Below are 10944 nucleotides of genomic sequence, written 5' to 3'. Positions count from 1 at the left end.
AAGCTGTAAATGGAATGGTATGGAGATACATATATATGTGATGTTTGGATCAACTGTTTATAGCAGATTAAAGAAAAATATCAAAAGGAATTAAGAGAGAGGCACGCAACTCCAACAGAGCGCCGAGTGATTCATCCCTTTATAGGTGATAATGCTGGAGAGACCATTGTAATTACTCAGTCTAAACCCTTGTATAACACCCGGTTTGAATCCGTGTAAGTAGGAGGAATGATGACAGACCTGACTGACTGTGTGTTGTCTCTCCCTGGGACTAACAGCACTCTCATTCACTTGCTATTCCACTATAGAGGGGCTGGATGTGCAAGGGCCCCTCTACTGACTCCTCATGTCTGTTTACTCCCTGTTGTGATAGGCAGATGAGTTCACATTTTTATGAACATGGTTTAACGAAAGCAACTTTTATGTGATTTAAAAAGATCTGTAGCTGTGCAGCTATATCAGTGACATCCACAGATGAGTATCTTTTTGCTTATAATGTTGTCTTTGATTTTTAGGCATATATATATATGTATGTATATACACACAAACGTGAATATGTAGGAGGGTCTAGGCAATGGATTATGGGGTTTAAGTTTTCGTTGTAGCTGTGTAGTCCAGTTCGTTCAATGAAACGGGATATTGCAGTAAACTAAATCAGTATTTCACCTCAGTTTATGGTACGCCTTTGTTAAAATACTGTGTGTGTATACACTAGTAAAACGATTCAGATCCATGAAGTGTGTATTCCAAAGGTAGTTAGGTCAGATCCTAATCCTTTACCAAGAAAACTGATTTACAGCTTCCTACAAATGCTTGGTGAATAGAGGGATTAACCGTAGCTGCTGAGCTAGGAAAAGGAACAGTGTGTGTAACAGCACAGACTGCTAGAATTAAGAAAATTAAACCTAATTATATTGGTTGAATGCTGGACGGTCGAAGGATAGATGAAAAATGTCATTACGGATCTTAAATTCATCTCAGTTTTGTGAGAACAAATAGATGATGTTTGACAACAGAGACAAATTACATTTTCAACTATGGACTGATTTTCACCGTTCTTCAGAATCTGTGTTGAGGACCAAAATCCCCAAACAACTCTTCCTCATCTCCCAGAAACTCTCATACCTTCTGCTCTGCTTTTTATTTAATAGATCATGAAAATAAAGACAGAATAAAAGAGATTAAAATACTTAGTCTATACATATCAATAAAAACACGATCAGTCTGAATGATTTTTGTGAGTAGCTTTATTTGTAATTACAATTAGTTTTATGGAATGTGAGAGCATGTTATAACCTCTTCTCAATTTTTAAAGGCTTTTGAAAGGAAAAGCTGTTATTTTTTTCCTTGAGTATTAAGAAATAATAGTTTTCTCCTTTAAAACCCATTCTTAACTATTGAATTTGTCTGGAATCTAGGAATCTCATTTTATACCATTCCTTCTTTTCTTTTCTGGTAGTTCACACTCCTGCAGTTCTAGTCTGTAAATTCTCTAACAGTTCCTACCTTAGAAAATCACACATTACTGTAAAGTCTTTTTACTAAACACTTGTCTCTCTAGTGATATTAAGCATACGTATTTCCTCATCGTTATTACTAAAGGAAAAATCATAGTTTCTCCCCGAGCTCCTAGCATAGAAGAGATGAAATGTCAACACCACATTAGAGGAGTGCCAATACCTGTTCACTGTGGCAAAGGGGTTACCAGTGTCCTTACGTTGTTCCTTTTTCTTTCAGATGGATTAGAAAGAGCATCAAACTTGCCTACAGGTGCTGCTCTTGTGATCAGCCCTGGTACAAACAGCAAATAGGGGTAGAGATGTGTCCTTGGTTTTTTCCTGCAGGCCTTGTTTTTCTGCATACAGTTCATCCCAGTCCTAGGTAGCCTGTTTGGCTGTCTCTGGCAACATATATCTTAACTTGCCACTCTGCAAGTGAGTGTTACCAGTGTCCCACTGAGAAGGCAAGGATTTTTCAGTTGATGCCTTACATATATCCTGTAGCATTGAGCCTATGAAGAAGTTAATATTTAAAAAGGAGGACAAAATTAATGAGCATGAGAACCTTTATTTATTTATTTAGGGTTCTGAATACAAGGAAATACACATGGAAGTATGTTTACTTTTGTATATTTTTCTGCTCTAATAACGGAAGAGAACCAAAGCAAATTACAGGTTATAGCCTATGATGCAGGTAACCATATTTCTCAAATCAAAGTATAGCCAATGTACACTTCAAGACTCATGTAATGATGTCCTGTGTCTTAGTTGTACCACCGAGTAAGGAGAATTTTTTCCATATTCTCACCCGAGGTGAAGATTGGTGCCGCTGCCATCAGTGGGATCTCTGATAACAGCTTGATTGGAAACTAGAATCTCCTTCCCCCCTTGCAGCCCGCCCCTTCCCTCCATGCAGCCCTGGTGTGTAGCAGTAAGATCACATCCTGTGCAGACTGCAGCACATTTTCTCTGTCTGCAGAGATTGCCTTTACTCTGCTCCAGGGCGACAACAATTTGCAGATTAAAGTGCTTGAATAGCACACTGGTATCTTATCAGTGATAGGACGATTAGCATTCCCAACCAGTAGCCTGTGAAAGTTTGGAGCTGTTGTGTGAATTATCATGAGTTGCGTGATGTGTGGATACAGATTACTGGCTAAATTTAGACCAGCGGGATTGAACTCTATCACAGCCTGTAATTATGCCCCCCCCCCCTTTTTAATGACCAAAGGAGGTGAAGATACTACCCACTTTTAATAAAACACTTTAGTCAGAATAGCCAGGGGCTACAGTCAAAGATTCCCCATCTAGGAAGAGCTCCCTAACCACTGTCCTGGCTTCATTAACCCTCTTGGCCTCCTGAATACTGCATCCCTGCACCTCCTCCTCTTGCTGTGTTTCATAAAAACAGAGGTAGAAACCTACTTTCAGAAAAGGATTCCACAGCGTGTGTCAAAAGAAGCACCTTTTTGCAACCCTTTGCCAGGTGTTACCAGTGGGTTCATTGGAGAGTTCTCTTCAAAATAAGTAGGAAATGAGTGAAGCTGTTTTATGAGATACAGGTCATTATCTCCCCAAGGCACTGGCCCACTGAATGTATTACTTCTTAAAACAAGCAGTTAGCTCTCCTTTCCATGGGAAGTTCAGTGTGCTTCAGTGATAATGCAGGAGGAAACCCCTGATGAAATGTCATACCTCCCCATCATAATAAAATGCGAGACTGGTATTTAGTTTTAGATATGTAAACTAGTGGCAGAATTTACATAGAGTGTATAATGTAGTTTATTCTATTTAGAGTCAGAACTGAAGAGAAGAGAAAGCTGTTTAACTATGAAAGTTTCCCCTTTAAATTAAGGTCTAGTTTCTGAGAAAATGAAAAATGACTGCAGATTGGGTTATTTTTTTTTTAGTCTTCTATTTCCAATTATTGTAAACCTGTATCTTCCTTCATTATTGAGTGTATTAAGAGAAAATACAACTGAATGCCTTTCAGATATTCAGTCAGCAGCAGTCACTTTTTTAACCTTTGACTGTTAACAGTGAGAAATTTCATCTCTGATGTAGGCTTTAAAACAATAGAGGTTTATAAAACCTTATTGTTAAAGCTGTACTGTTTTCTGTGATGAAATCTTTGGGACCTGAAAATTGAGTTCTCCAACCGGAGGAAAGTAAGGGGGTGAAGGGAACGTTACATCTAGATGAAATGTAATTCAAAGCCAAGAGAAATACCGAATTCATACCCAGTTGAGCTGTCTCACTCTATTTATTGATTTATTAAGCAAAATGGTTAACCAGAAAGTGCCTATTGAACATCTAATTTCAAGGATGTTCAGAGACATGAAAAAGCATTCATTATGCTCAACCTCTCAAGCTAAATCTGTAATACAAGGCAAACAAAGATGAAGAGGAATGTATCAGTGTTTGTTTTTAATACATTTATCAGAATAACTCAGACCTTTTATCTTTCCAGTGAGTATATTTAACTATGTATGTAAATACACATACCCATATTATTAACTGGGAAGTTTTGTGTTGCAGAATGAAAAACTTGCTTGCCCATAAAATTGCTAGTTTTGGGGAAAGCCAAAAAACCTGCCTTTAAGTAATGGTATGAATGAGATACTTATAATAGAAGGGTATACTCAGCTTGCTGACGTGGGAAAGATTGCTCCACCCTTAACTTTGAAGTGAGATTACATATTTCTTTAATTTCTGAATTTCTGCAGTGTGACCGTATTAATGCTAGTGCTAGGTTGTGATGCTGACTTCTGTAAGACTGCGCAGAGGGTAAGTGAATACTGAGCTGGAACCGTCACATTAGACACCTACCTACATGTCTGCTTGGATTACTGTTTCCACAGAGGAATGAAATAGTTTTCACATGAACTAGAGCTATTGGAAAGATGGATCAGTTACAAAATAATAATAGCATGCATTGCTTGTATTTATGGTATGTTCCATCTAGACCGTTGGTATCTATATATGTCTTCTTGATTGCTTTAGCCTGGAACGTGATGGTTTTGACTGACGAGACATCATTGCTGCTACTGACAGCAAAGGTTAAGTTTTCTGCATAAATACAGGATGGTATTTTGATAAATTTATTTGCAAAGACAGAGCAAGTGCATGCAGCTGTGCTGAAGTCTTATACCCAGGGAGTACTGAGTTTTTTTCTTCCCCTAAATTCCTAGTCATTCTTTGCAAGTTTCTCAGTTTCCTGCATTTGTTTTTCTCTTTTTTGCATTCATTCATATCAAGTACTGTTTTCATTTTTTTCTTCATTCCGTGCCAGTTAATCATGCAGGATATGTAAACAAGACATCATTAATATTCACACATACTCAATGAGAAAAATTAACCTATTTTGTTTATAAGATGAACATGGTTATCTTTTAGCAGTAGTTAAAATTAAGGTTAGGTAATTAAGACTTTACTGTAGGCTCAGGGAATGACTCTAGTAAAACTATCGTGAATACAGGATAACTATATTTCCCCTGAGTAAAGGAGGCTAGAATAAAAAAAACAGAAAACCTGAAGATGATTAAAGCATTACTAATACTGCAGTTTGTTTTGTAAGTTTTAATTAAAAGATTTAATTTGATGGTTAAACTACAAATCACATTCAGGGATGCTCCATAGCTGACATTTATTTCCCTATTTTAAGTCCATCTTAAAAGGTAGAGAGAATTTTTGCTCTGTTAAAACAAACAATTGATAATTGTAGTAGATCTGATCTTTTCAATAGCTTATAGCAATTAGCAATAAAACAAGGTTCCTGCTGAGAGCTCATTATCAGAAATTGTCTCCTGCCAGAAAAGAATAATTTTTATGTAATACCAGTGAACTAGTTAGCTTAATAAATAATAGCACCTTTAAGCTTTTTAAAATTCATTTTTGTCCCCTTTTTATTCTGTTTTGATTTTTTTTCTCTTTAGCCCTATACATTCTTTAGCTGAAAGGGATCCTAAAGTCCTAAAGATGAAAGAGTTGGAAAAACCGTAGTGATCTTTCTCTAGTCGAGGAGGTGGGACTCATAAATACCCAGATTTTAAGCATAAATAGGAACCGTCACCATCATAACATGATCTACCTGCAAGACAGAGGCTATATCCTTTCTTTGGTGATTTTTCCATATCCCCACAAGGACACACAGCCAGATTCTGCTTTTGAAATGTTATCAGTATAAGAAAAGAAACAACCCTCTGGAGAACATCACAGTCCTAAGGGTATGATGCAAGGCTTTCTCATACACCTCTGTGTAGTTGCACACCAGCAAATTAAGAAGGAAGGTGATGTTCCAAGACCGTAAGACTCCTACCTACAGCAACAGTAAGCTGAGCCACCTCCTAGCAGTTTCCCTAGACAGGCCTGGAACCATAATTAAAGGACAGTGGTCAAAACCTGTTTTCTTTGATTATCACCTTGCCTCTTGCTCACACTCATGCGCTCACACAGTACATGGAGAAAGAGAGGGGGGGAGAGAGAGAGTGCGAGAGAGCGCCAGCAATCCTAGATCTAGCCCATTCACCTTTCCTTGCTGCGTCTACTGAGAAGAACGATAAAGCATGAGGGTCCTGATTTTTAGTTTCACTGTTGTTCTTGTTTATTAGCAATTCAGCACAAACTATGGAATCAGCATTGATAAAGACACAGGAAGTTATGACACCTAATACGAGACAATTGCAACCTGCACATCAGAGAAAGAAATCTTTTGTTTCTTTCTTAAATATGTGAGAACATCTTCAGCAAAGCAGTCTGAAATGATAATGAAAACATCTGCAGTAATACATGTATCTGTATCTACATATATGTATATATCTACAGTAGTATTAAAAAAGTAGGATTTGTTCTTTACTGACAGCAGTTAAAATTAGATTAATATCATTATAATTTTAATTAAATTTTTTGTTGAAATATCTGAAAGCAGGATATATTTTGCATATGTCATTGGAAGCATACCATAAGATCTGATTTGCAGAAAGCATTCACCATTAGCCTTCTAAAAATCTTAGTGCTGCTGGTTGTGCACTCCAAAACGGGAAACATCTTTCTAATAAAAAAAGGAAATCTACCAAGTTTTCCAAAGTAACACACTCACTTTTGATTCCATTAAAATGTAGAAGCAGTGTTCTATGACAAATTCTCTGCCTATATCATAGATATTATTAAAAAAAATGTTTATTTCAACCTGGCAATTGTAGAATGGTGGTTATTCTTAAGATAAAGCAAAGATGGCCACAGAGTGGTCAGTTGCTACAGGGAATACAGGTAAAATTCATGTTAAAATATGTGTGTCCCAACAGTGCTCAATTGTTATAAAAAGTGCTAGGGGACCATTTAATATCACTTACTATGAGTGGATTAGACCTCCAGTTAGGGAAATCTTTTGCAATTCACTGTTCATTAGCTTGACAGTTGCAAACGAAGTGCTTATAGGTTATGTATCATTTAATCCCAGGGCTTCAAGATGTGAGAGAAAATGAAGGCCTTTGTGCCCCTGTACGTTTGGAGCTTTGGGAAACAGCATTTTAGGAATATTCTTGCTGTAATAACATAGGTCGCTGAATCTTGTCTTTCTGCAAGGAATCAGGTTTTCTGCATTAGTGAACATTTGTTTGACCTTTTTATTTGTTTTGTGCAAGGTAAATATAGTCCCGTTCCTGAAAGGTTGTGAATGCTCTCACTTCCAAGTTATTTTCCTGATAAATAGAGTAGCTTTGTTCCTTTCAGGAGTGAGAACTTACAGTTTGCAACTTAACAGAGCAAAAGAATAAGTTTTGAAAAACTGCCCCAGTGTCTAGGGTATGGTATGGGGATTTGAAACGTGCATGTCCCAGCTGAATTTATCCACACATGATCACATGCTGTGATCTTGGCAAAAGATATTTCAGTCTCTATCGAAAGGAATACAGGTGTATTTTGGTTTCAGTACTTAACCTGAATGAAGGCATCATTGTATTTCAACTAAATTTCTCAACTACTAAATAAGGACTGTATTATTTCCTATTTCATGTGAAGGGTGGTCAACTCAGTGATGGTTATTAGATTGTGCTAGTGATTTCGTGGTTTAAGAAAAGTTAAAGCCAGTATATACAATAACTGTGAAATAAATAGAAAGATACTGCTCAAGGTCATTGGCACAATGAAGGTCAGCACTTTGCAGGGTGTCAGATGTGCCAAGTGTAATATATTGACACAGCAGGTTGACACTGACAACACCTCAGAATGAGTTTTTGCCTTGGAGTTCATAAAAGATAATGGTGGGGAACAGATGTCAGAAGCACATAGATTTTCTGAGAAAGGAAGAAGAAATGCTGAAAGAAATGAGGATTACACAAGAACAGGTGATCACAAAATTAGAATGTCTGCAGGCTGACAGCTATAGGAACAGATGGAAACAGAATTGAGACTGAAGTGGAAAGGAAATATGGAAAAGTGCAGAAGGTTGTAGAGTATAGTGCACATATGATCTGCTGTACTATACATATGTAGGTGTGAATACAGGAATAAAAGGTGCAACCAAGCTCCATACATGGGAATAAACCTATAGACTTAAATGTTACAGAGCTCCACAATGCTTAAGTCAGTTGGCCCAATTCTTAGTTGCTTTTCACATTTCAAAGTGGATCTAAAGCATTACTATATTGATTTGGACCGAAATAAATTACTTCCAAAAGGGAGGACAGTGGTGCAATGAAAAATTCAACACAGTGTCAACATGAGTGAGATTTGCATAATTAGAATTTTGTACAGCATCTAGCTCTCTGATCAAAGTTTTCCTGAACTGAACAGTTACATTAGAGTGATGAAAAAGAGTGGATGCAAGCATGGAAGTTAAATGATGTGGCTAAGAAGAATGAGGAAGGGAGAGGGTTACCATTTTCCTCGTAGTTGTTGTGGCTTGTATATGAAAAATTCACAGAGTTTCCGCTGATATTCCTGTACTAGTAAAACTCTGATATGGACACAGACAGCTGAAATACTTAAGCCATCAAAAAGACTTTCCCTGCCACGATGTTCCAATTCTGCATGAAACAGCTAAAGAAGCAGAAGCTTTGTAATGTTGATAAGCCTGATGGAGCTAGGTATCTGACTGACTGAATCTGTAGGCACAGCCGTCTTCACAGGTTGAGAATAACAGGCTTTTGCTGCTATTACAAAGGCATTTGGAGGTTACATTCATTAAAGTCTGGAAGTGGGGGGATAATCTGGTAATGGGAGCTATGTGAGCACTTTTCTTGGAGAGATTTGTTACCACCTGGGAATTAAGAGAGAAAGTCATAATCCTTTGATTTCTCATGGCCTATTTGAGTGAGATTGTAGTCTCAGTTACAATGAGAGAGCACAGTATTAAAAACCTCATCATAATTAGCAGACTTGCTGGAAGACTCAGCAGAAAGGTAAGGTTTTTTTGTTTCTTGCTTAAAAAAATCAACTTTTTTTTTTCCCTCTGCTAGAAAACTGCTTAACTGGAAAGACCTACATTCTATGAGCAAATTTTCTTTCATTATTCTAGTATGAAAATGTCCCAGCATTAGCTGATCTTATGTCCTATTGGCAATATAAAAAGTACTGAAAAGGCTAACTTTGGCTGTCTGCTCCCTTACAAAGTCAGTGTTACAGCTCATTTTAAAGCATCTTATATATGTGGTTTTCAAAAGACTGAATTTTCAAGGTTTAGAGGACAGCAAACAAATTGTTTTGGAAATAAAACTGTTAATTGTGTCCTTAGTGCTTTCCTATGGTTTTTATGGTACTCAGTATTACGAAATCCTTATTTATTATTTTTCTGAATTGTCTGATCTAGGTGTACACACTTTTAGCAATAGAGACAACATCAGAAATTTGAGAAAAGCCATTACCGTCAGCAGCAATTTTGGGAATACACTTTCTTTCTCATTCTCATAGTACAGGGTTATCCAGCTCAATCTTTGCATTCCAAAAACTACAAGGAAATATTCTGGACTGGAAAGGAAAAACAGCTCTTTCACTTACAGTTCTGAAAAGAATTACAGAAACTGCCTCACAGAGAGGACAGATAAAATTAATGGAAAGTAAAATAAATGATAGCTGCCTGTAGATTAAAGATGATGTCTACTCTTTCTATGTCATGATACATGATTCCACACCTCGTGCTATGTGAACTTTCCTGAACTGAATTTTGTAGTTTTGATAGTCATCTTGACTTTCATTAACTGCGCTGATGAGTGTGTGTGTACATATCTACCTACCTACCTATTTCCTAATGCATTAATCTATCTAATGGGATAATGGCAAGTTGAAAGGGAAGTAGAGATCTGATGTTCCAGCCACCCTTTGCAGCATGTTATAGACATCAAACAATTGATTTACTTGCTTCCACAGCTGTTTGCAGATGCAAAATTTTGTAGAGAAGCAAAAATTTGAGCTTTGACATATTGCAAGTCAAATTACTGTTGTTATCCATTGGATCAACAGGCTAAGAACAACTGCATTTACTGGCTGCCCTGAATTACGATTATGTAAATGGAAAAAATATTTTGTTTCAAAATAGCTGGACAATAATTGACAAATACCAAGTTATCCGAACTATGCCTTCTGCTGCTGCCACGTGGCTTTAGAACAAAGGTTTTCCTACACAGTAGTGCAGCTGCTGCATGGGGACACACTGTGTGCTTACCTAAGGAAAGCTGCCAAAGCTTCTCTGTGGCCTGGTGAGAAGTAATGGTGCCTTGCAGATGTTCCAGATGTGCATGTGTGTAATGTGAAGTTTTCCTTACCTCTGTTCAGGACGTAAAGGACTTGCTAGAGTTTTAACATGCTCTCACTGACTTAAATTTGTTCTGAGGCTCCATACTCTAGCTACTTCTGAGTAAAAGCAAAATAACAGTCCAGGACAGCACCAAACTAATGAGGTCAGAGTGGAAGATTTACCATTCTGGTAAAAGTCTAAATACCACTGGAGAATTTACACTCTATAGAGTATTTTTAATATAGTTCTCTTACTGTTAATTTTAGGATGAAATTCTAGACTTACTGTTCCTCTTGAACAGTACATAATCTGGAAAGGTAGTATCACTACCTTTCTTAAGGTATTTAATAAACATTGCATTTACTTTGCTTCCCTTCCCTTATTTTTTTTCATCTTTGAGTTTCTGTTACCACAATATGACTAATCCTTTGTTGGCCAATAGTATTTCAGCTACTGGTTCTCAACTTCAACACACAGAAATCTCATATTGTAAAAAAAAATGTTTTTTTTGGCATCAAGATAGGCATAGGCAAAGAGTGAGGACACGTTTGGATGTGTCTACGATAGTCGGGTTAATATCCTATTAGTTAGTAAAAACTGTAGGTTAGTGTGCTGCTCTCTCTCAGGCTGCAACATGGTCTTCAGTAGCAGTTATTTTTCATTGGCAGATACCAGATTTCTGGAAGTTGCTTTGCTAGTGACTGTCTCTTTCAC

This window comes from Dromaius novaehollandiae, chromosome 6 (genome assembly GCF_036370855.1).
Source record: "Dromaius novaehollandiae isolate bDroNov1 chromosome 6, bDroNov1.hap1, whole genome shotgun sequence".
Classification (NCBI taxonomy): domain Eukaryota; kingdom Metazoa; phylum Chordata; class Aves; order Casuariiformes; family Dromaiidae; genus Dromaius; species Dromaius novaehollandiae.
Note: the sequence above shows the minus strand (reverse complement) of the source record.